This window comes from Pseudorca crassidens, chromosome 11 (assembly GCF_039906515.1).
Source record: "Pseudorca crassidens isolate mPseCra1 chromosome 11, mPseCra1.hap1, whole genome shotgun sequence".
Lineage (NCBI taxonomy): Eukaryota > Metazoa > Chordata > Mammalia > Artiodactyla > Delphinidae > Pseudorca > Pseudorca crassidens.
Window position 1 is genome coordinate 58,319,465 of NC_090306.1, and position 26,655 is coordinate 58,346,119.

Consider the following 26,655-nt stretch of genomic DNA (forward strand, 5'->3'; position numbering starts at 1 on the left):
GTGGATCAAACAATTGGTGGACCCACCATACACTTTTCTAACCATGGAAAGTGGTTTAGGGGTCAGGATTCAAAAACGATTGGTAGTTATGTAATTACATAGTGTTAGAGACCAGAGAGGTAAGTGGCGTGGGATAGAGATTGAAAGGGAGAGGAAGGAATTGGAATATGATACCCCAACTTCAAGCGCTCATTACGCCCTCCCAGCCCTCCCCGAACACACTAAGTCCTCTAAAATTTGCTTAGTAAGGGGGAAAGAAGGGAACAAAATTACAGAAGAGAGCCTTCCAAGCTCTTTCTAGATATGTACAGCATCTTTTAGCCATTCTGTATTTTTCCTTTTTTTACTATAAATATGTATTGCATTTGTAATCAGGGGGAAGAAAAGGGACAGAATATTACAAAACTGGGCAGCAAAGGAATAAGTGGCTTAAGTTTCTCTTCATCTCTGGACTGACAGGGTGAAAGCAATTCTCCCCTCACCCTCACGAAGCTTGAATTTTCACCCTAAGCATGAAATATCATTCCTTTTACCTTTCACAGCTTCAGTGTATGATAAACTCGGGGTCAGCAATTACATGACTGACCTGGAATGATTTCGCATTGCTGCTTGCACCGCCTGGTTTGGGGCGATGAACTGGAGCAAATGACTGTGTAAGCAGCTTCTGGAAAGACCAAGTCACAGAGCTGCTGCAGACAACTTACTCTCTTTCATTATTTCTGATTAGATCTTTTCACTTTTTGTTTTTTCTTAGAGGAGGCAAGGGTGTCTCATCGAAGCTTCAGGGAAATAACTGAATTTTAATGGAATCTAATTGGCTCCCATGGTTATCTCAAAGGAGCTGTGGTCATAAAAGTTAATTAAATTAGATTCATTTGCATATTCAAGACGATTCCCTTCCCTCACTTTAAAACCAGAGAAAGAGAAGATGTGTCCCTCCTCCCTGGATAGGACACACAGCAGTGTCCAGATTGCTTTCTTTGTATGCTGGGAATTAGACTGGCAGGTTTTTTGGTTTTTTTTGTTTTTTTTTGTTTTATTTATGGCTGTGTTGGGTCTTCGTTTCTGTGCGAGGGCTTTCTCTAGTTGTGGCAAGCGGGGGCCACTCTTCATCGCGGTGCGCGGGCCTCTCACTATCGCGGTCTCTCTTGTTGCGGAGCACAGGCTCCAGAAGCTCAGGCTCAGTAATTGTGGCTCACGGACCCAGTTGCTCCGCAGCATGTGGGATCTTCCCAGACCAGGGCTCGAACCTGTGTCCCCTGCATTGGCAGGCAGATTCTCAACCACTGCGCCACCAGGGAAGCCCTGGCAGTTTACTTTTTTAATCCTCTACTTAGGTGAGTGTCAACACAGGAGTTAAATTGGTATGCATTGCAGCTCTTGCTTTAAAATACAGAACCAGTCTTTTATAGAAAGAGGTTTGCCGTGCTTAAAGACTGCGGTAATTTTCTAAACAAAAGGTGAATTCAGAATGTTCAGTAGATAAAGAACTAGCAACAGATACAGCCCCAGGATTGGCTAGAAGTGTTTCCCATTTGTGTATGTACTTGCATGTTTATTGGCAACAGCAGTGTCTATAGCTTTATTATGGGTCAGAGGGATGGAACGATGGGACCTTAAGAGACTGTCTAGTCTACCCTGCTGCCTGTGGTAGGCCCCAAATAATCAGCTGAAATGGAACTCTGGCCTGTTTTCTGAAGCCTCTGGGGAACGCTTCCTCTATATTCCAACCCATTTTTAACAATCCTTAATATCATACCAGAAAGCATTCCCTTATATCCAACCTATATCCCCTCTGCTGCTGATTTACTGTTTATCCTCCTGTGCATGCAGTGCAGGTGTGGGCAGTCAAGTTCAGTCTCCCCTGCCCTGCTTCTTTGTACATTTCCTTGGGATATCAACTAGTGCCTGGATCAGTCTCAATGGATTAAAGGCAGTGTCTGCCCTACTTCCCCCAGCCACTCTTGACTGTTAACACATATAAAGGTATATCATTATCATCATTCTGCCCCTCATGAGAAGACAAGGTTGATTTTATTTTTAGTGTTTTGTATGTTTTTTTTTTTTTTCTCTAATGAACACAAATGTGCCAGACACTATGCTGAGTTCTTGAGAGACAATGGTGGACAGGACAGGACAGACCAAGGCCCTGCCCTCATGCCCGAAACTCAGACATAATACAAGTAATTACGAATGGAATGAGCATTTCAAAGAAGTTTTGGCTACTAAGAAATCACACAACAGGCTGAGCTAACATAGACTAGGAGGACAGGAAATCTTTCTGAATAAAGTGATGTTTCACCTGAAACAAGAAGGCTAAGTAGGATTGATCCAAGTGGGGAAGAGTATTCACGGCAGAGGGACCAGCACAGGCAAGGGCCCTGACAAAGAGCGAGCGTGGCCTGTTTGAAGGGTGTCAGGGTCTCCAACCCCTCATCTGTAAAATGAGGAGTTTAGCTGTGGGCCCTCCTAACTCACATTCTGGAATCATTTAGCAACATAGTACCCATACGGTTCAGTTCAGAAGTGGGTCACATTATTACCAAGCTAGCCTACATTTGGGAGTGGAAGGAAGAGCTATTCAGACACAAGCCAGTAGCCTCTCTCCAATTCGCTTTTTTCGTTTTTTCAATTTTTTTTTTATTGTGGGAAAATATACATAACATAAAATTTAGCATTTTAACCATTTTCAAGTGTAGAATTCAGTGGCATTGATTACATTCAGTGTTGTGCAGCCGTCACCACTATCTACCTCCAAAATTTTTCACTCCAATTCACTATTTTTTTTTTTATGGTGAGGATAGTTTCTCTTTTTTTCCCAGTTTTATTGAAATATGATTGACATACAACATTGTACTAAAGCTGTACAACATCATGATTTGATCTATGTATATATTATGAAATGATTACCACGATAAGTTTAGTTATCTCCAATTCACTTTTAAACGAGTCTGGGCAAGTTCTACAAGTGTCCTCACAACCCATGAACCTGACTGTCTGTTGTGACTCCTGGCTTGGACCTTGAGAGACCAGGCACCGGTCTTAAAGCAAATAATGCTTCTTACTCCTTGTATAAAAATGAGTACAAAGGGTAAAAAGAATCTTTGAGTAAAAACCTTTGTAGCTAAATCTGCTCCCTCCACCTCTAGCAAAGTCACCTTGTTCAAGATCATAATGCTTAATACCCCAAATGTACTGAGCCCCACATGTGTGCCTGGCACTGAGCTAATTGCTTTGCATTTGCTATTTGACACATAGTTGATATTATTCCCATTTTACAGATAAAGAAATAGGTTACAGTGGCACCAGACTTTCAACCCAAGGCAGTCTGCCTTTAAAATTTGGTTCACCCTCTCTACCTAGCAGCTTTCCCAAAGACAGCTACAGGGGAGACTTGAATGGGGGGTTTTGAAAAATGAAGAAGAGCAAAGAAAGACAGAAACTGAATCTAAGCTCACACTGCTCAGCCTACCTCAGATTTGTGACTGATTTTGTCACATACCTTTTAGTGTCTCCACTTCAGTCTTTCTTATCTCTTTAGCCCATGGAATTGATGGTATTTACTGCCCCACTTTTCAAGGATAACATGTGGCTCAATTACTTAATTAAGAAAATCCTTAGAGCATCATGGTGCTTAGCTGGCAGATAGGGTTAATAGCCCAAGGAAGGGCTGAGTCCCTCCACCTCAGGTAGTGACAGAAGGCCGGAAATGATGAGGCCAGGTGAGCTGCCCACCCTCCAGAAGCCTTTGCTGTGAGTCTTGAAAGAACAGAAAATAAATGTTGAGACAAGGGAATTGTCGGGTAAATTGATGTGAAGAGTTCAGGTTTTGTCTTCTTTTTCCTTCAAGAGGTGTGCCATGAGAACTCACAGCCCAAGACAGGAGAATGGGTTAAAAATAGTATGACAATAGCCAAATGATGCTTGTCTTATAAAAAGAGCATCATGTAATATTTTACAAGAAGACTGTAGGAAACTGAAAAGTCAGAGCAGTGGCAGGAGCAAACATACTAACACCACAGGATTTTTAAAGGCTCAGAATGAAACCATATTGTGATACCATAAAATAAAATTTAAAAAAGCGTTCCAAAGAATGAAGATTTTTAAACAAAAATGTTTGTCCCTCAGGGTATCAGACATCATTATCTTGGCCTGCAGGGCCCTCTATGGCTTACCTCTCCAGCCGCATCTCTTCTGCCCCCGTGAACAGCTCTCTAAAGAACTGCTTGAACTCCTTTTATTTGCTGTCATCCTCTCTAGCTCTTTTTCTCAGACCCTTATTTCCCTTCTCTTAACACCTCAGACCATTCAGGGTCTCCCAGTTATACCTTCTAACAGCTCCATGCTAACCTTATTATTATCCTTGTAAATATTGTTGAACATCTGCTTTCCTGCTAGATCTGCTCTCCAAGGGCAGGGTCCATGTCTGCCTTGCTTATTGCTCTACTGCCAACCATAGCACAGTTGTGAATAAATGAATGAATACTGGTGGCCATCTAGGTTTCAGTTGCTGACTTCATGACATGTAAAGCAAACAATGGCTTCTTTAGTTCATGTATCTGTCAGAGTTTAACAAGAGAAGCAGAACCAGTGGGAGGTTGTTGTTTTTTTTTAATCGATCCATTTATTTATTACAAAGAATCGTCTTACACAGTTGTAGGAGCTGGCTAAGCAACTCTGACATCCACAGGACAGGCAGTCAAGAAGGGAGATCACAAGCAGACTGGGATCCCACAAGTATGAATTTTGTAATGAGGGTCTCCTGTGGAAGCCAGAACTCTTGGTCCTGGAGCTGAATGCATTCACTTGACCCAAGAGTCAGTGAAACTGAAGGAAGAACCACCTGTACAGGCCCAGCTGCTGCTTCACACCAACGAGGCAAATCGGCAGATCAGCAGCAACATGGGTGTTGTCCTAGAATATAGAAAAAGGTTCTACAACTTTTCTTCAGCCCTGTTACGTGGACTCTCTGATCCCAGCAAGGGTCTAACCCCTCTTTTTAAATGCCTTCCCTGAGTGTAGGGGCAGGGGATTGGATAAAGCTAGTCACAAGGTCCAAACTTTCACTTATAAGATAAATGAATACGGGGTCAGGGGTGTGTGACATACAACATGCTGACCACAGTTAACACTGCTATATGGTATATTTGAAAGTCGTTAAAGAGAGTAGATCCTAAGAGTTCTCATCACAAGGAAAAAAAACATTTACAAAAATTTTGTATCTGTATGAGATAATGGATGTTAACTAAACTTATTGTGGTAATCTTTCTCAATATATGTAAGTCAAATCATTATGCTGTACACCTTAAACTTACACAGTGCTGTATGTCAATTATATCTTAGTAAAACTGTAAGAAAAAAAAGCTTTCCACTGATTAAGACCTAGAACAATCTCCCTTTTGATTAAAGTCAACTGATTCCGAACTTTAATTACATCTGCAAAATCCCTTCACAAGTAGTATCTGGATTGGTGCTTGGTTGAACAATAGGGAGAAGGTATGTGTTTGCTACAAAATAGCTGCCCGCCTCCCTTTCATCTTCTGGTTTTTGCAAAAGAATCTCCCTTATAGCCCACCATTGCCAAAAACATATTGGAAAGAGAATTCTAGGGGATGTAGTTCAGCCTAGCCAAGTGGGCACATCACAAGTCATATTGTAGGACAGTACCTCCTTAACTTTCAGTTTGACCCTGAAGGAAAGAAATGAGTAACAGAAACTAGTGATATTCAGAAGGGGGAGGGGTCACTTTGCTAGCAGAAGTAGTGCAGAGGCAAAGGAAATGAGCCCATCTGGATAGGAGTGCAGAGCTAACCACCCGAGAAGGGCGTGCTCCCAAGAAGTGCAGGAGGCATAGGGGAGCTCTTATAGACAAAATAGTGGGTGGTAGGCATGTATTCCTATCGAAAGTTGAGGATACTCCATTCCAGCTTTCCAAGCTGGAATGTAGGTATTCATCAATGAATGTTTGTTGAATGGGTGAATGATTCAATCAAGCAACAAATGAATGAATGCCTCCTTCTAACTCACTGATTAAGAAAAACTTAAGGCCCTATGTGAAACTAGAGTGATAAATAAGACACATTGTCCTCACTTTATGGAGGGTCCCTAGGGATGGAAGGGATGGCAGCTATACAAGGGTCAGACAGCTCAGGCTACAGGCCAAGAGTTCTCTTAAGAAAGGCCACTTGACTGAAAGAGAACAAATTGGCTGTCATCAGTCCCTTGGTGGGCACTAGATACTTCCTTGTTGCCATTTCTGCATTGCCAGAGCCCCCCACACAGGACACACAGGTTTTGTGCAGCTTCCAACAGAAAATTAGGAGCCAGAGCTGAGCATCTAGCTGACAGTGACAATCTGGTGATTACAGAAGCCTAAGTATGGTATATCTTGAATAACCGATGATTGAATCGTGTGCCTTTAAGCTTAGCCTATGCCAAACGCCTCAGGGAAATGTTTAAAAAAAAACTCAGAATTTGCTCACTGGCTTAGAGTGATTGAGTTATGCTGTGGGCTATGGTAAATTCCTCGCATGGCTAAAAATAGATAAAGGGCAGTTCAGTAACCCTGGAGAATTTTATCTGCCTCTTTCATGCATCCAGAGATGCCGCTTACGTAAAGCCAAAATAAGCACAACCAAAAGGGCACTGAGGGAGATGGATAAAAGGTGATGATTCAAATAGAAACCAAGAAAACAAGCAAAGATCAGGACTAGTCCCAGTTGCAAAGATCTGAGCAGGAATTGGGCCTATGAAGATGATCAGTACCTTGAACTTTCTGATAGCTTCTAGAGGGTAATTTAGAACCTCTTCCCAGAGAAAGCCAGAGCCTCCTGCTGTCCTTACCCTACACATGCAGGCACCGACCTTCCTCACAGTCTCTCGGGGAATTACTCTTCACACTGGCAGAGCACACCCGCCATCCCTCCTAGAAATACTGGCTCCTCCCTGACCTCAGGTCAATTAAGAACCATTTTAAAATGTGACTCAAGCAACTCCGCAATAAGCAAAGATATGGAGAAGTTCCAGGAGTTGCCCTTGGCCACGTTTACCACCAAGTTATTTTATTATACAAGTGGTTTTTAAAGGAAATCATTTATCATAAGGTTGCAGGAAAGGTCTGTTTCTGGTCTCAGCCCCCTGTGGAAAGAGTCTCGGATTGGCTGGAGGTAGCTCTAAGAGGCTGGAAATTCAGTTCATGGTCAAGTGTGTCACTGTTTTAAAACATTCTAACAAACCCAACAGCACCATCTGTAAGGACTGCATAATTTGCAAAATTTCTTGCTAAATCAGCTGGCCAAATGCGGAGCCAATTACTTTGGCTTCCGTACAATACCATGCTGCAGTCGGGAAGTATTTTAAGTGGATAATGAGTAGTCTCTTCTCTCAATGACTATATTCAAATAACTTCCACTGCCTAAAATATGCGAAGTTCCCAGTCAAAGCTGCCTTAGGAACCCCTGCCCCTTAACTTAGAGCTTTAATCTTCACAGGGGAGTGTGTATGTGGGGGGGATAATTAGATCTCCCTTCTCCAGCAATATTTTAAAAGGCATTTGTCTAGCAAAGACTTCATACACTTCCCAGCTCACACATACACATATTACAACAGCACACACACGAACACAAACACGCACAGCTCACCCTAGTTCTGCGATATGCTAGGCTTACACCCTGCATCCAAGAATGGCAGTCAACTTTTTCCTTTATTTAGTTACAATATCTAAAATTATTTGGGGACTCAAAATGGCCTTTTTTTTCTTAGTGAGGAAATACAGGCAGGAAGTATTTTTCTGCCTTTTTCCTCTGAGAAAAATTGTTATCCATGGAAAATGTTCCTTGTGTGTGTGTGTGTGTGTGTGTGTGTGTGTGTGTGTGTGTAATAAAAGTGGCAAAGCAGATAGAAGTGCCTGATGTGAAGAAACCAAATTCTATACTCTTTATAAGCCAACCTCCATTGCCTCCATCTCTGTAATTTAAGGTATCAATAGACATGCAATAAATGCTTGCTTGTTTGATTTATTAAGTGAGCTTCTCCCCCAGGTTTCTTTAGAATCTTACCACTCAACCTGCAGGCCACAGACACCACCACCAGCATCATGAGCTTGTCAGAAATGCAGACTCTCAGGCCCCACCCCAGACCTCCTAAATCAGAATCCGCATTTTAACAAGATTTTCAGGAGATTTGTAAGTACACAAAGGTCTGAGAAGCACTGTTTTGAATACACCTTGATTCTTAACACTGTTAGTAAGTTACTGTCTAGTAAGTTCCGTAACTCCTCCAAGATCATATCTTGCATCAGGGACACTCTTCTGGAGGCTAGTGAGTAAGAGCTGACATTATTGGGCACTAGCTGTGTGCCAGGAGTAGAGGGCACAGAGTTAAAGTGATGCAAGTGACACAGCCAGCAAGGCGTGGGGCTCGGTTGGAGCTCAGTCTGCCTTCTGGGTCCACATTCTCCAGTCACTAGGCTGCTAAGCCAGGTGCTGCTTCTCAGCCGGGGCACTACTGGCATTTGGGGCCTGGCAATCTTGTGGGACTGTCCCACACTCTACAGGACATTTGACATCCCTGCCGCCACCCACTAAGCGCAAGGAGACCTTCAGTATCCTGACAACCTAAGAACCCCCCCACACACACATTACCAGACACTGTGGGGCGGCACTAGTTCACGAACCAGTGTTTTATAGCACTTCCACGTAGTGAATTTGAGAAACTCATTTCCTGGGATTTGTTTCTTTCTTCACCCATTTAACCTTTTTATAAAATTCTTTGACATTTGACATTCAATTTTCATTTCAACAGAAGGCTATAACTATTGAGTGCCTACTGTAAGCAGACTAAAAGGTAAGATCCTTGCCTTCTAGCAGCTGACAATCTCATTAGGAAAATAAGGTCTTAGCAATTTGAGGCACTCAAAGATTGTCAAGAAATGCCCCCCCCAAAAAAAGAAAAGACCTAGATTCATCTTCTGGCTTTATGCCACTTACTACTTGTGAGCTCACTGAAGTTCTCTAAGTCTCTGTTCCCCCATCTGTAAAATGGGGACATTGTTAAATAATGCTTGTGAATAGCCAACACAATGCCTGCAGCGTGATATACGCTTAATAATGGTAGCCATGCCCTCAATCACACTTCCTCCAAATCAGTGAAGATATAGGACAAAAGTGAGATGGAGAAAGGATGAAAATGAGCTCACATTTGCACAGAATCTCCTGGGGATTTTTTAATTTCCTCAGTATCATGACTTTCAAAGAAATGCACAACAATGTAAGCCTACAGAAAAGTTGAACTTCCTGCACCAAGGGGCAGAGATGTATTTAAGACCAATCAATGTCTTTAAGAAGCCTGAAGAAATAAATACATGGCACTGCTATGGGACATATTGTAAATTTTTATTTCAATTCAGACCTGTCATCTAATTTATTTTCAGCTTCACTAAAATGCCTTTTAAGCCCAGACCTGGGCTAAATCACATAGCTCATAAATAAGTGTACATATAGAAATATATTTTGTTCTTCAATTTTACAAAGTCCACAATTTCAGCATAAAAGCGGACAAAAAAAAAAAAAGGATCCCAAAATATCTTAAAATGGCCAAGAAGCTTTTGCTACTACTACTGAGTTAAAATAGCTTACGGCAACATTCTTGTTTTTACTGCTTTTTACTAAAAGGACTATAACACCCAGCGGAAAAGAATAATTAGCAAATCAATTAATCAAGGCCCTATCGACACTCCTCTTGCCACCCCAGTCCCATCTTTGTTGTAAATAAGCTTCCATGCCTTCATTAGAGTCATTAGCTCTTCGTATGTAAATAATAATGCCCTTGAATTTAAACTGATTAAATATCAGAGAATAATTTCAATCCACCCTTTCGGATCTAGCCAGGATATTGAAAACAAAGAGCATTATTGTCTTACTTAACCTAGCAAATTCAATACAACTGTATATACTTCCGAATCCATTAATTTCCAGATTCACCTTCTCTTCTGAGGACATAAGCTGGAATACTATCTTTAGTTATCTCTCTCTCTCTCTCTCACTCACTCACACACACACACACAAACACACACTACAGTAATTAAAGAGACCACCCATTTCCTTCCTGCTAAGTTCCAGGAAGCCATGTTATTTCTGTGGACCATTTCTATTTGCCAACAGTTCTCCAGATCTTTTAAGGGAAAAAAAAACAAACAAACAAACTAGAAGCTACTCTCCAAATGACAGCCAGGAACTCATCTCCTAGTGTCTCCTCCCTTCAGAGGAAAAAGCAAAAAAATGTGTGTTGGTGTGTATGTAAGACATACACTCTGAGCATCTTGTTAAAATCCTGAAAGATTTAAAGCCCCACAGTCACTTGAAAGGAAATGTTTGAAGGAGCTTCTAGTCTCTAAAGTTAGGTAGATCCTTTGCATCCTTCCCCTCTTATTTTGTCTCCTCTAATTATCCCTTTTAACTTAATGCTGGTTATTTTTTATCTCTTCCCATCTTCCATCATACCACATTGTTTACAGTTGGTTTAAAAAAATAGTCTATGTTTACATATTCTCTCTTCATTTTAACTTCTCAGTGTGTTCCCATCCTCCATTTACCCAAGGGGAGGGGATGGCTTCTTCTGTCATTTTCCTTCTTCAGTCTAAACAGCATGAATTAGCAATATAATCCCCAACAAACAACTATTTCCCAACTCCTCAACCTTTGGTCTATTATTGTAATACAAGATAGAGATGTATCTCAACCAAGAGTCACATATAGATCATTTTGTCGTGAGACAGGAGGTAGGAGGTCCTTATTTTCTTCTGATTTGGATCCAAGGCAGATATCTTCTGTCACCCAAAAGGGAGCCGAGCAATTCCTCACGCTCTAATCTTTCTTCCCTCCATTCTTGTCCCTCACAAATACCTCCCAGAAGGCCAGATTATTTTGTTAGAGAAGCTCCAAGCTGCCTCAAACCCCAAACAAGATAAAAGCTTTAGCAAGGTTTATGTAACCAACACTCATTTTCCTCATTATGACCAACACAAAAAAATAATCTCCCCTTCCTGCTCCTCAGATGATGCCCTTCACTTCCTGTCCAGGTCAGATTCCGGCACTGGAGGTCCACCCAGGGCGCCACATCCTGCTGCCTTAGAGCACTCTTCATTTCCTGTGACCTTAATGCCCGTTTTCCCCTTGGGCTCGTGTGCTTCTTAGCCTGTCACACCATTTGTTTACCTCTTGCTTGCTCTTTACTCCTTATGAATTTATCTTCTATATCTGGTTGTCTCTCCTGGTTCTTTGCCCACTCACCAGCCTCAGCCTTCCTTAAAACCAGCTCTTTCACAGAAGTGATTCAGTAGCTAAGTAAGGCTAGAACTTTTTAATATCCTATTGACTCTGGTTTGCTCTATTAGCTTTATGGTGAAAATCACCACGACCTGCAGAATTCTGTCTTTTAAAGGCCCAGAACTTCACAATTAATTAGGAATATTTTATATCTGAATTGTGCTGCTTATCAATTATGAGCCATACCTTTGGTCTTTTCTGTTTTGTTTTGTTTTCTGTTTCTTTTTTACACTGAGCAGGATTGCACCTACCAGCTACCTTCCCTGACCTCCTAGGTTAAATTAGTTCCTCTAGTTATTCTTTCTCATAATACCCTACTTTTTATTGTTGTATTTAGGGACAGTGTAAAAACTGTTTGTCTAATTATCTGTTTAATAGTTTTTTCCCCAGCAACCTGTAAACTTTATGAGAACAGAGAAAAGCCAGGTGGTTACTTCTCAAGCTGTCCTCTCTTCTTTCTTTCTGGCTTCCTCACTTTCTGTTACCAGCACAAACACAGGGCTCAGCGCATAGATGAGCAAGAAATACACATTGAATGCACCACAAAAAAAGAAAACAAGGAAAATGGTAACTATGAGAGGTGATGGATATGTTAATTAGCTTAATTGTGGGGAATATTTCACAATGTATACATATAGCAAATCATCAAGCTATATACCTTAAATATATATACTTTTTGATTGCCAATTATACCTCAATAAAGCTGAAAAGAAAAAAAATGCATACTGAATGGATAAATGAATGAATGATACCTTCTCCCTTTTCCCATCCCCACTCTTTTCCTTTCAGTGCCACACCTCCAACCATGGTGGCAAGTTGGCTCTGGTAGGACCAGAGAAGCATATGGCCAGCCCCTGGTTGATTATGTGGACAACACCTCTGAAATCCTTTCTGGAACAGCATTCAGAGCACAGATATGGTGGTAAGGCTGTGTTTTAACTGCAATAATTCATCTTTCTTTAATATTTTCCAGGAAAAAATAATCTCCCTTTATAAATGCTCTCTATGTCTCTGTGTCAGTGTATTAAACTGACATCTCTGGGCTCTATGGTGACAGATTTTGCCATACATACAGGAAATTCTTCTTCAAACATGAATAGAAGTTGGCAAAAGATCGCTTTTCTGCACTACTTTGCAAAAGCCACTAATGTGGGATGAGTTGCACAATAATAAATTATTCAAGTCATAAATCTGAAGAAATTAGTTCATCATGATCAATATAATCTAAGCGAATTGGTGTGTGGGATTCAATTTTCGTAATATAATTCATTTTAAAATATTCAAATTAAGGGGACTAAAATCATCATGAAAAGTACTGTCTCCTGTTTCTAATAGAAAAATACTACATTTTGGTCTTTATACTAATAAATCTAAATTATGTTCTTCTTCACTTAGATAAAAATTTCTATTTAAAAAAAAATTACATCATGTCTTACTGGTGTTACTATAGCCCTAACTGTTGAAAAATGTTTTAAGAATGATGGAAAGTTAGCTAAGGCCATTTGCTGATGAATTTGAGCTATCTCATCACATGAAAATTTATTTTTTCATTAATTATAAATTGGCAATTTTGAGAACTATCCCATCTAAACCACAAAGAACTTTTCTTAAACTGTTGAATTTTCCAATTAGAAACTCCAGATCATCATTCTGCTCATGTGTCCAACATAAGCTATGTCATTTCCTTACATTCATTTTTGTGTTCTGTACTTGCCAAGATAATACGTTGCCTCTGACTTTCAAATTCTTCTGTGCTTGGAGAATGTGGTGTTTACATGGCTCATTAAAAGTATATACTCAATCTATAATAACTTTAAATGGAGTATCATCTACAGAAATATAGCAAATCACTCTGTTGTACACCTGTAACTAATATAACATTGCGATCAACTATACTTCAGTTTTTTAAAAAAGTAAAGGCTCAATGAGTCCTTGTCATTTTAACATAGGGTTTCTCAACCTGGGCACTATTGACATTTGGTCCAGATAATTCCTTGCTGTGGGGGCTGACGTGTGCATTGTAGGATGTTTAGCATCATCTTTGCCCTCCACCCACTCTACCCACTTGGTCTCAGCACCTCTCAGTTGTGACAACCAAAAATGTCTCCAGACAGTGCCAAATGTCCATGGGCAGCAAAATTGTACCTAGTTGAGAACCACTGTTTTAATATATTGTTTCCTTCCAAATAAGAAGACATTATTAATTCAATATTTTTAATTCTCCTTTATTCTTTATCAATAATACTAACGACCATTCACTGAACACATACTATGGACCAAATAAGCACTTTATAGTTAGTAATAATCATTAACGCCTCACCACAGAACTATGATGTAGGTATTATTGGCCCCATTTACAGAAGAGGAAGCTGAGGATTGAAAAGTTTAAATAATTTGTAAAGGTACAATTCGGGAACAATCTCAAATCCACTGACACTAGAGCCCATTCTCTTAACTACTGTACCCAGTCAGGTCAAGATCTGTAGGCAGAATTCCCAAGTTCAGGTCCCAGCTACACCGCTTGTGGTCTTGGGGAGATCATATAACCTTCCTGAACCACAGTTTCCCATACCTAAAGAGGTATCACTTATAATTTATATCTCACAGGATGGGGAGGATTTGACAAACTAGCATATGTAATCAGCTCAGCAGTCATAAGATTATTATTATATAAATAAAAGTATATTAATCTTCTGATATACTTTTACTTCAGCAAATTAGCTAGAAAAGGGAAGACAATTTAAACAACATTCCTAAAGGACCAAATATAGTTGTGGCCACTATTTTAAAACCTTACCTCTCTGCTTTGCAGGAATGACAAATTTTAAAGAACTACATTGCTAAATCTACAGAATATTTTATAATAATACTTCCATTTGTGTCTGTTCCTCTTCTTATAAAACAGACATTATAAAAAAATGTGTATTAAAAAAAAACCTAGGGCTTCCCTGGTGGCGCAGTGGTTGGGAGTCCGCCTGCCGATGCAGGGGACACGGGTTTGTGCCCCGGTCCGGGAGGATCCCGCATGCAGCGGAGCGGCTAGGCCTGTGAGCCATGGCCGCTGAGCCTGCGCGTCCGGAGTCTGTGCTCCGCAACGGGAGAGACCACAGCAGTGGGAGGCCCGCGTACCGCAAAAAAAAAAAAACAAAAAAAAAACCTAGAATAGATCTCTGACCACTCAATGTCATGTCCATTTCCTTCAGTGACTTTTTTCAAAACCATAAATTTAAATGGTACCTCCCTTGTCTACCCTAATTAAGCATATTGGCAGCAGATAAGTATTCACTTTGCTTTTTCGGACATGAAGTACAGCAATGTGTGCATTTTTCCCTTTGGAACTTGTTTTTCTCTCGTGACAGATTAAATACTTATAAGAAATTTTTAAATAAAAATAAATTTTCATCAGTTTTTAAACAAAGCCCAAAGACAATCTCAGAGAACCAACCTTTGCATTCCAACAGTCCAACTCATCTCCACCCAATATGGCAGCAAGTTCCCAAGCTTCCTTTGGAGATGGGGGAGCCATTGGCTCCCTAAATATGCCAGGTGTTTCTGCCCCAGATTCACTTCTTCAATAGAGCATCAAAATGTTAGCTCCATGGGGGAGGGGGGGCATGAACTGTGGGGGAGGGGGGGCATGAACTGTGTTTTGTTAATTGTTACCAGTATCTTAGATAGTGTGTGGCATCTAATATATGCTCTCAAACTGGTTTGAATCTTTGATCCACCAGTTATAAGCTATGATTCTAGGCAATTGACTTAACCTCTCCAAACCTCAGTTACCTCATCTATAAACTGGAATAATAAGAGTACCTACTCATAAGGATATTACAAATAGCACTTTAAGTACTACTGTTAAAGTATCAGTACTGTGCCGGGCACAGTAAGCACTCAATATATATTTTAAATTAGTTGCCTGTGTCATTGCCTCTGCCTAGAATCTCTTCTTCCCATCCTCCTCTTTATTTCCTGGCTAGTTCCTCTTTTAGGGTCTCAGCTCAAACATGCTCTTCCACTCTGCAGGATTCAAATCCAAAGGTATTGTCCCCAAATTGTCACTCTCACAATCCATTTTAGTAAAGGTTCTTAAGGAAGCTGATGATCCACAAAATGAGACAACCCTTTCACACTATGACCCTTGGTTTCAGTCACCTCATTAGAACAAAAGACACTTCTATCACCCTATCGCTCAGAAAATTCCAAGGGTTTTAGGAGCTCTATGCCAGGAACCAGGATCAAATACCAAATTTCTTTCTTTTTACCACAGTGACTTATTAAGTTATTGCATCAGTTGAGGATGCTTTGGACCACAAACAAGTAAGAACATGCCTAACTAATAGTTAGCTTTATTTATTTATTTATTTTCAGTATCTTTATTGGAGTATAATTGCTTTACAGTGGTGTGTTAGTTTCTGCTTTATAACAATAATAGTTAGCTTTAAAAGGAAGGATTTAATTTTTTCACAAGCAGGAAATCTGGAGACCTTTTTTGGCTAGTGTTTGTTCAGTAGTTGAGTGTAGGCAGCGCTCAGAGGCAGGGCTATAATTCTCTTAGGCTCTACCTCAGTGATGAGAGGGCTACAGCAGCTTAAACATCAGATCCTCACCCGGCAGGTCTCACGGGGAGAAAATAGGCTGCAGAGAGGGCAAAGAGTTTCTACTTTCTCTCTTCCTTTTATCAGGAGGAAAATATTTCCCAGAACCTCCTGGTATTTATTCATTCATCTGTTCGCACACTCAACAAATATTTATTTAGCAGCTATTATATGCTATGCACTTTTCTAGGCACATGAGATACATCAATGAACAAAATAAACAAACATCCCTGTCTTCATAAAATATATATTCCAGGAGTATTCAGAGACAACAAGTAAACATAACAAAAAAGTTAATTAAATAGCATGTTAGAAATTAATAAGAGCTGTGGATAAAAGAAAAATTTGAGCAGAGTAAGAGGGACTGGGAATGTATTTAAATAAGGTGGCCAAGGACCTCATGAGAAGCGAACATTGGAGCAAAGTCTTGAAAGAGGCAGGGAGCTATGTAGGGGGAAAGCATTTGAGACAGAGGGAACAGCCAGTACTGAGGAGGACAGCTCTGGGATATTCATGGCCCAGCAAGGAGGCCAGTGCAGCTGGAGCAGAGTGAACCAGGGAGACAGTGGTGAGAGACAGGCCCAGAGAGGTATTGAAGGGGTCCTGATCATTTAGGGCCTTGTAAGCCAATGCAAGGATTTCCCCATCCTCCAGAAGAAGGGGTCACCATGTGATGTCTGCACATAAGCAGGATCTGTTAGCAAAGCAGGGGTAGGGGTAGAGGCATGGGGGTTGGGGGAGAATTGCAAGCCAGCGATGAACAGAGTCTGTCTCAGTAATAGGATAAGTGGATAAAACTCTTTTAATATCACACAGAGAGGTAACTTTGGAAATGTTCTAGTAATTAAGACTTTTTTTCTTTTTTTTAGTAAGACTATTTAAAATCTCACAAGAAAAATTCACCACCATTAAAATTAATGAAGGACTGCATTTTATGCAGAAATTGATTTTTTCCCTTTTCCTGATTATCTGGGCAATTTCGTCTCTTGCCTCAAATCCCAAAGTCTCTGCTCTGTCAGTGGGGACCTGAGACTTGCTGTTACAATACAGGATGCTTTTGTAACTTGACTAATACCCTAGAGCAGTGTAGCGCAGTGATTCAGAGCAGGTCACACCAGCATCAGACTGCCCAGCTGCCTATCCAGGCTTAACGACTTTGTGCCTTAATTTTTCTCATCTAGAAAATGGGAAGGATGACAATAGCAGTACTTAATCAGGTTTGTGGTAGTACATAAAAAGCACTGAAAACCATAGTAGACCCATAGTGTGTACTTATTTATTAATAGCTGGTATTAGTTAGCTGTTATTAAGTAATTTGCCAGGTCACCTAGAGATTTGCTATCTTTGCCGTGGCTGCTGCAGCAAAAACTTCTCATCTGCAAGCATAAAACTATCAGTTCCCTTAACACGGAATTCTGGGAGCTTGCTGGGCTCTGCCTTCCAGCAGCCCTCTATAGATGAATTACTCGGCAGCCCTCGTAACTCTAGGGACATGCTCACCACATTTTTTTAAGATGATGGGATTGATTTTTATCTTTAATTTTTGCTTACAAGTAATTCATCTGTTATGAGAAAAATAACAAGCTCCAAAGGGAAAATGCAGATACTAGTCTGTTCCCGTACTGCCTTCAGTCAAAGGATAAGAATTATCTACCACTGATAAGCTTAATGAGAAACAACTTGCAAGTTATAATTTCAGGTTAGACTATAAATTGAGGTCTAGCTCTACCCATGGTGGTGGTGTTCTAAAATTCAGTTGAATACCTTCTCATTACCCTGTCATATTAGTTGGGACTCTTTCTGATGCAAGTAACTGAAAGCCAACTAAAACTAACTTCGAAAACAAAGGCGGGGGCGTGGGGTGGGAATTTATTGGCTCTTGCAAGTTAGAAGTCCAGGGCATTCTGGTTTTAGGTGTGGCTGGATCAGTCTCAAGGCTCATCTGCAGTTCTCTCTGCCTCCAGGCTTTGCTTCTGTCTGTTGTGCTGGCTTCATTCTCTCCAAGGGAGAATTCATCTAGTATCAAAATGAAGGATAGGGCTTCCCTGGTGGCGCAGTGGTTGAGAGTCCGCCTGCCGATGCAGGGGACACGGGTTTGTGCCCCAGTCCGGGAGGATCCCAAGTGCTGCGGAGCGGCTGGGCCTGTGCATCCAGAGCCTGTGCTCCGCAACGGGAGAGGCCACAGCAGTGAGAGGCCCGTGTACCGCCAAAAAAAAAAAAAAAAAAAAAAAGAAGGATAACGAGGAAAAAACATGTTGAGGAGCCCAAAGCAATGGCTACTATGGTAGATAATGTTCTGATTTACACATGATTGTTAATAAAGAAATGAATTAAATAGAGACCTACTCTCTCAAGAAATCCAAATTCTACCCATTATTCAGAGTCTAGGAAGATTTCCACGCCTGCCATGAAGGCTTCTCTGATAACCTCAGCCCCTAGTGATTGCTGCTTCATCGAAACTCTAAAGCATTGTCTGCACGGTTTATTTTGCAAAATAGCATGCATTGCTTTTTATTATTAACTTTATATGTATAAAAATACGGACATGTATATTTTATATCTCCAACTCAATTCTTTTTTTACAACCACGATTATTTTTTCTTATTATGAAAGTTACATGTACTTCAAGTTATACATGGCAGATTGAACACTCATAGTTGTCACAGATTTCTCCCAATCTCCGCTGCCCCAGGCCCAAGTGATGGTAAAAGAATTTTGTTTAAGGCATAAACACACAAGGACAAAGAGAAAGCAAAAGCAACAGAATATTGGAAGCTGGAAAGTCAGTGGCAACTGACTAAGCAAAGACAAGGGACTGAAACAGCTTTGGGAGAAGCACAGACGTAAGCTGCTCTGGGCTACAGAACTCCAGAAAGACTGAGGAATGAGAGCTTCCAGAAACCTCTGAAAGTGGGGGTCCAGGGGGGCCTGAAAACAGAAGGCTTGGCTGAATGCCCATATGAAAGCACTTTGTCCCCCAGCCAGCACTGTACCCATAGGAGCAGGGCAACTGCCCTCCCCAACCTAGCAGAAAAGCAAGTGGGTGGTTTCTCACCTCTCCAGTACCTATGAGCTGGCAGAGGTACTCTGTGGCCTTGGAGGGTTCTGTGCTGACTGTTCCTATGATGGGGTGCTTTTGTGGGATCCTCAGAGCTACCCCCATTGAAGCCTTCTGACTAGCCCCCTAGATATGGGCAGTGCCTCTCTTCTGACCTCTGATTCCTCTCTCTGCCTCTGATCATCCAGAGTCACACCTCCTCTACCAGAGTCACAGCTCTCTTCCGGCCACCTCTTGGGCAGGATTCAAATATGGCTCCATGTAGTTTTGCTCCTATGAGTCCCATGTCTGGACAATGAGAAACACAAGCTCTTGCCAGTAAACATGGATGAAATTGTAGCTTATTCCCCGTGAAGACCTGTCTCCCTCTGCTGTGCCAGCGGGCCGGTGGCTCCAGCCCCCATCTCTTGCCCTCAGTATTTTCAGCACAGAACCAATGACTATCCCTTTGCCCTCAAATGCCACAGGATTTCTGTTTTTCTCTTGAATGGTCATGTTGAAGCCCTGTTGCTTGACTTGAGCAGAGAAGGAAGTCCTCCTCCATTCCCTCGCTGTTGGCTGGGGGGAAGACCATACAGCACACATTGTCAATGCTCTTGGAAGGAATCACCCCTCCTCCTCTGACTCCGCAACCCTTTGATATCCTGAAAGTAGATAATGAAATCACGAAATCAGCTTTAGAGCATCTTCTTTGCAAGCCCAGCACATGTGGTCTAGCATCCCACTTTGAAATATGGTAGTACTTAGCATCTATTTTTTCCATTTCAAACTTTGGGGTCTTAGTGGCAATCGAGGCATAAAAAGAGTTTCATTTTGATAAATAATGATGATGTGTTTTGGCAAGTGCTGTAATAGAAATCCCTTACGCAAAGAAGGACCGCTCCTTTTCCTGGAGTGACTGGGAAAGATCTCACAGAAGACGTAATACTTGAACTGCTTTCCAGGCAGAAAGTATATTATATGCAAAGCGTGACGATATGAGTAAGGCATGCTCTGTGAAGGGTTCAGTGAGGTGAGAACACAGGGTGTATGCTGGGTAATGGTGGATGAACTTCAAAAGCCAGAGGTCTCATGTGCCATGTAGACAGTTTGGCCTTCCTCTGAGTACAAAAGGGAGCTACTGAATGAAAGTGGCCTGGTGAGGAGAGGTCTGACTAGCCCAAATAACCAGGGAGGCCGAGTGAAGGCTGAACTGAAGGGAGGAGAGACAGGAAAGTTGAGCAGGTAGGAAGGGATTACAATGGAGACTTGAGGTGGGGGAGCGGTCCTAGCTCTTGGGCCTCCTTCTTGGTTATCTGCACTTGATTATTATCATTTTGACTTACAGAGCATTATTCTTGTGGAGACAGCTCATGTTTTTGCTTAATTTCCCACTGAGGTCATTCTTTGTTTTTAGAAATGCATTTTATGCAAAATATATAGAAAACAAGCTCAGAGTAATGGTTCCAAAAACAGGACTATGTAGCCCCTGAGAAAAAGAAAACCTTTGGGGTGTTGTTTCTAATTCGATTCATCTTTATGAAAAGTCACTTGAGAATTATTTTATAAGTCAAAAAAAGTGGATAAGTCTGCCACATAGCAACCACTTTCCCGACAAACAAAATTCGATATGTCAACATCTGAATTGCATCCACTAATTATTTGCTTGCATGTCTTGTTTTTTGATAGATTATTTGGAAATAATCTTATCCTTGATGCTACTCATTTCTCCTAAACACTACCACGCACATGGACATGTATTATTTTCACTTAAGTGTGGAACTTGTCTCCTGAGAATTCTGAGACAAATAAGAGCTAAACCACATAAATCCAGTCTAGGCCGTGCATTTTGGTTCCTCTTTGAATAATATGTTTCACACTACAAGGCTAAGGGGATCTTATTCTCAACATTATTGTCTCACCCTTGTATTTTCTTAATTGAATTCCCTATTGCCTGTAATAACAGCCTTCAGCAAACATTATGATTATCATATTTATGTTTTCAGTGGGATTATGAGATTTTTCTCAATTAAACATGAAGCAAATTTCAATACTCAAATCTCACTAGAAAACAGAGAGGCTTCTTGTTAAACAATTTCTAAATGTTCTTCCTCTTACCAGACTTGATTACAGATCAGTGTCAGTCACAAACTCATTGGTCACATGAACAAAATACCCCAGGGAGTGTCACCCCAAGTCCTCTATCATCTTATAGGAAGTACCCATGACTAAGCTTAAGTGCTGCTTTCTCAACACCCAACCTCACTGGACTCCTCGAAGGTCAAACTGTTGCCTTCATCTCAGCCTCCTCTGAGCCCCACATCAGGCCTGGCACACAGTAGGCCTTCAATTAATATTTATTATTTTATTGAATTTTAATAAAAAGACAGCCAGACCTCTTAGAAATCACGTCATAAATGGTTTTTTTTTTTTTGGGCTGTGTTGGGTCCTTGTTACTGTGCGTGGGCTTTCTCCAGTTGTGGTGAGCGGGGGCTACTCTTCATTGCGGTATGCGGACTTCTCATTGTCGTGGTTTCTCTTATTGCGGAGCATGGGCTCTAGGCGCGCAGGCTTCAGTAGTTGTGGCATGTGGGCTCAGTATCTGTGGCTTGTGGGCTCTAGAGCTCAGGCTCAGTAGTTGTGGCACACGGGCTTATTTGCTTCGCGGCATGTGGGATCTTCCTGGGCCAGGGCTCAAACCCGTGTCCCCTGCATTGGCAGGCAGACTCTTAACCACTGTGCCACCAGGGAAGCCCATCATAAATGTTTTGAGGTATTTTTTTTTTTGGAGTTTGCTCACAGTCAGCAATTGTTTTATTGCTTTTACAATAAAAACTAAATCAAGGAAGAATCATTCACAGAAGGGGCACTTGAGTTATTTAAGGCCACTCCATGTCTCTCCCTGGCTCTGCTTTGGTCTTCTACTGAGCCTTTAGCTTTATGCCTTTAGCTTTAAATAAAGAAAGAGAAAAGGAGAGGAAGAAGATTAGAAATATTGGGTCAGCTTTTCCGAGGAGAAAAGAAGTACTACCGTTGTCAGAAACTGCAGGAAACATTTGTTGAGCCTACTAATTTGGGTGTGACTACAGGACCAATTGAATAACTAGGAAAGCACTGCTTTGGAGAGGACAACCTATGAAGGACAAAGGGGCATAACTTCTAACTTGCTGACTTGTATTAAGAGAGGTCTAAACTATCTAAATAATCATCCAATGTTCCATTTATAATTTAAAAGCAGAACAAATGGTTGTTCATTAATATGTTGAAAATATTCATTTTACTCTGTATATTCGTTTGGGGGAAAATTTAATAATAGAGCATGGTTTAATTTTATGTTTTTACATAGATTTTACATAATCCAGGTATTGGATAATCAATGTGTATTTATGACAATTTTATAGAACTCGAGGCATGATTTTACTATGCTAAATTATTTTAGAGGATTACAGTTGTAGCTTTATCTTTCTGACATGTTATTGATCGTGACTGTATTTTATTTGATACTGAGTCCTTGGTAAGCCCTTAATTACAGCATTGTCTCTAGAGGAGAAATGTTCCATTTTATGGAAGACGTGATTTCTAAGAATACAATGTGGCAAAAAAGGGGGACTGACTATAAAATCTAGGAATATATATTTATGGCTATAACGTGATAACAGGAAGTGTCTTAGGAAGGAGGAGACTGGCTAGCAGATTGTAAGAAGGATAACCAGCAAAGACTTTCCAGAGAAAATAGGCCTCAATCTGTTATTTGAAGGAAAGAAAATGAAGACGAGAAGATATGCTGTAGGTGGTTACAGTTATTGTTATTTAATATCTGTTGAGCAGAAAGTGTTTTATTTCTTAGCTGAGTCACTCTACCTACTCCAGTTACACCAGGTAACAGAACACTCATGGCATAGAGAGTGAATGCATTTGTTTTCCTTCATAATATAACAAATCATTATTGATTACCTACCATGACCCAGGCACTATCCTGGGTGTTGGGAAATATAAAGACAATTGTAACTGGATTTTGTTCTCAAAAAGGTCGAAATCTAGTAGGGGAGACATACATGCAGTAAGGTAAATGCTGTTACAGAGATAGCATTGGAAGACAAAGAAGCAGATATTAAATCTATATTTGTGGGCACAAAGAAAGCTTCCAAAGAAAAAGTATGAAAGAATGAAGATGAACACATCCAGAAAGAGGCCCTGCTAGCCTGCCAAGGGCAGCCACCTCTCCCCAACAGGGCCAGCCTCACCCCATCCTATTGCCCTGCCACATGGCGAGAAGAGCATTCATCTAAAGGATGCTAGTGCTCCACAGAGAAGGCTCAAAGCCACTGTGCTTCTTCCCTCCCTAGCACCTCAGCTGGACATCCCTGGTGATCCCATTGGTGACAGACCTGACCCAGCGACAGGTCTGAGCTCTTCCTAGGACTTAGAGGATGGGGCTTGACTACATGTGATGTTTGGAGAAGTCACAGCATTGGACCCCCCTTGCATCTTTGGAAATAATGAAGTAAGGGTGCAGGTTAGGGCCACTTCTCAGCATCTCATCAATATCCCAGGCACACCCCCCATTCCCTCTCCAATTGTCGCTTCTGTGACCCAGCCCAAAGAAGCCTTATCTCTGCTATTATTCTTTTAAATCTTAATACAAAGATCAAGACTTTTCTAGTTTAACCAAGAATTTGATGCCTTTGTTCTCCTACTCCACCTCTCCTTGTGAAGCAGAGCTGGCCAGATTAGGGTTGGGATGGTGACAAGGTTGGGGGCAGGGAGGCAGGGTTCCACAGGATAAAAGCAGAATGTTCTTCGTTTTGTTTTTAAATCTACTAGTATATCACCCCTCTTGCACAGATGGCTTTGATTGTCTATCAGATGAGGTAGTTGCTGCTGTCCAGAGTTGCAATTGAAGAAAGTCCTTAACATGGTTGAAAACTGAAAATTGAACAGTTAGATCCACACCTGAGGTACAGTACATCATGGGTTAAACAAGCTTTTTATGGGGTGACCTGCAAAATGAAACACCAATTGCAATCAGGAAAAAAAGAGTTCCAAAGCCCGAACTTTATTTATATGTACTGTAGAGGTGATTTTGTTAATATGCATCCTGATATGTCTGATCTTGGGGATTTATAAATGCACGTGCTAATGGTTTGTATATCCACAGTACTGAGAGTTCCTTGTTTTTATCATATTATAGATATGCTTATATTATCAGGAATATATTGATATGATCTCTTTGATTCCATTCAGTTAAGCAAATTTCCCTGATCTAAAGTAATTCATCCTGATTTTTGGCAGTGACTGGCCAATCTCCTGCATATTTTGTAATGATAAGAGAGGACTCTTGTGTGTGTGCTTTATCACAATGATCCTGTGTAGCAGCCACCTGCACAAGCATAAATCTTCCCTGGTAGCCCCCCAGCTTTGGGAGCAGATCTCCAGTATATAAACCCAGTGTTCACAGTAGCTGCTGCCACAGAGCCACCAGAACAGCTTTTAAGTGACTGCTTCTCTTTACTGTTTCCACCTATCTCCCCACGCTCTCTGTAGTATGTTGCAGTCCTCCAAGGTTCGGTGCTCTGGCCTCTTTCTTCCTGATTTATCTGTCTGTCTAGGTGATCTCATTTAGCCTCTAACTCCAGCCCCAACCTCTCCTCCGAACACGTCATACTCATGTCTAACTGCCTCCTTGAAATCCTTACGTGGAAGTACCTCAAACTTAAGATATACAGAATAGAACTCCTTCCTAAGTCCCTTCTACCACCTACAAACATTACACACGCAAAAAACATGCCTTCCGTAGTATTCCTCATCTCAGTAAAAGGCAACTCCATTCATCCAATTTTCGCAGTTTCTTGAGCTGAAAACCTTGGAGTCGTCATTGATTCCTCTTTCTCTCATATCCAATCTATACCCAGGATTCAATGACATTTGGCCCTTACCTCCACCATCACCCTGATCCAAACCATCATCATCCCTCACCTGGATTATTACAATAGCTGGCTAACTGGCTTCCTTGCCTCCATCATTCCTTTCCCATAGTCTATTCTCCTCAGAGTAGACAGAATGAGTTTCTTAAAATAAGTCCGACCAGACCAGTTCTTTGCTTATAATAAAACCCCAAGTCCTTCATCATAACTTATAAGACCATGCATGATCTGCCCTTCCTTGACCTTGAAGCTCTGACCTTATCTCATCTCCCCAGTGCCCTCCACTCTCACTTAGCTCCAACTACACTGGGATACCTCAAACATGGCAGAAAACTTTCCCACGACCTTTGTACTTTCTGTTCTTTCTGCCTGGAATGTTCTTCCCTGAGGTAACCTTTACTGCCTTCAAGTTCCTGCTCAAATGTCACCTTATCAGCAATGTCACTGACCATTCTATGGAAAAGACAAGCCCTCTGCCCAGTCTTCCCCTTTTCCCCTTACCCAACTTCATTTTTCTACATAGCACTTACCACCTGACATATTATACATTTTTGTATTTGTCAACTGTCTCTCCACACTACTCAATTTAGCCCGTGAAGAGAGGGACTTGGGGTATTTTATTCTCTATCCTACCCACAGCAAATAGAACAGAGATTGGCACAGGATCAGTGCTTTTAAAAAACTTGTTGAATAAATAAATGAAAGAATTTTAGAGACCTCAAGACATCATGTTCCCTAACGCCTGGCCACATGGTTGCTGGCTGTAGCCGGAGGATGTTCCATTGGAACTGCCCTACTTCAGTCAAAACAGCTCATGAAAATCCGAGTTTCATGATGAGTATTGGCAATACATCTGGTAACATTATACTGCCCTGGCACCCAACCCAGGAGGGCCTACACCTGGAATGTTACATGCAGTTTTAGCTGTTATCTCTCAAGAAAGGTCCAAACAAAAGCAAGGAAAAGGAAAGGTCTGCCAGAGTAAGGAATAGAATATTTCAGTCTGGAGTGACAAACAATGAGGAAATATAATCAAAATCTAGAAAATAATGTGATAAAACCCAAAATGAACTTGTATACCAAATCCAAGATATTAAAATAATGGAGGGAAACGCTTTAAAATTTGGAAGGTAGCACAGTGGGACAGAAATTTCATGGGCAGTGAGATAGGCACCCTTGTGTTAAAACCAAACATTTAGCTGCGTGATCTTGGACATGAACTACTTTGAACTAGTACTTACATGTAAAATTAAGATCATGGTACCTGTGTCTTCATCTGTCATGATGAGAATGCACATACAAGGCACAGAGTATTCTCGTCCTGTGATGAGGAAAATATTGGGATAAATAAAAGGAAGGGTTTTTTTCCTTTGTTTTTTATTGAAGTATAATTGACTTACAAAAGGAAGTCTTAAAGCAGAAGGCAAGCTTAGATATGTTTTGTTAAAGAATAGAATCAGGTGAATTCATAAGAGGTAGAAAATATATATCTTATATTCATTCTGCATTTTACAATTTTTAGACTGTTTTTACTGACTTTATCTCCTTTGACCCCACAAGCTATCTTATAAGGTAAGAAAGGTAGATATTATTAAACCCATTTTACAGATGAGGAAACTGAGGATGGGTTTTCTTTTAAGTCCTCTTAATACAAGTTTAGTGATCTTCCAACTACTCCACAGGGCCTCCTTCTAGAATTTAAATCACTTCTCAGAAAAGCTGAGTCACTTAGGAGAGACTCACTGTGGGTGATTAATGAAAACAAAAATGTCTGA

General features: G+C 41.0%; 1 long non-coding RNA gene across 1 annotated transcript in view; it reads left to right on the forward strand.

The window, feature by feature from the left end:
• LOC137202871 (uncharacterized) overlaps positions 1–26,655 on the forward strand; it is a 131,633-nt gene that overhangs the window by 93,975 nt on the left and 11,003 nt on the right. The window contains exon 3 of the long non-coding RNA XR_010932808.1: positions 12,114–12,246. This is a non-coding gene — a long non-coding RNA (uncharacterized lncRNA). The remainder of the gene's footprint in view (positions 1–12,113; positions 12,247–26,655) is intronic.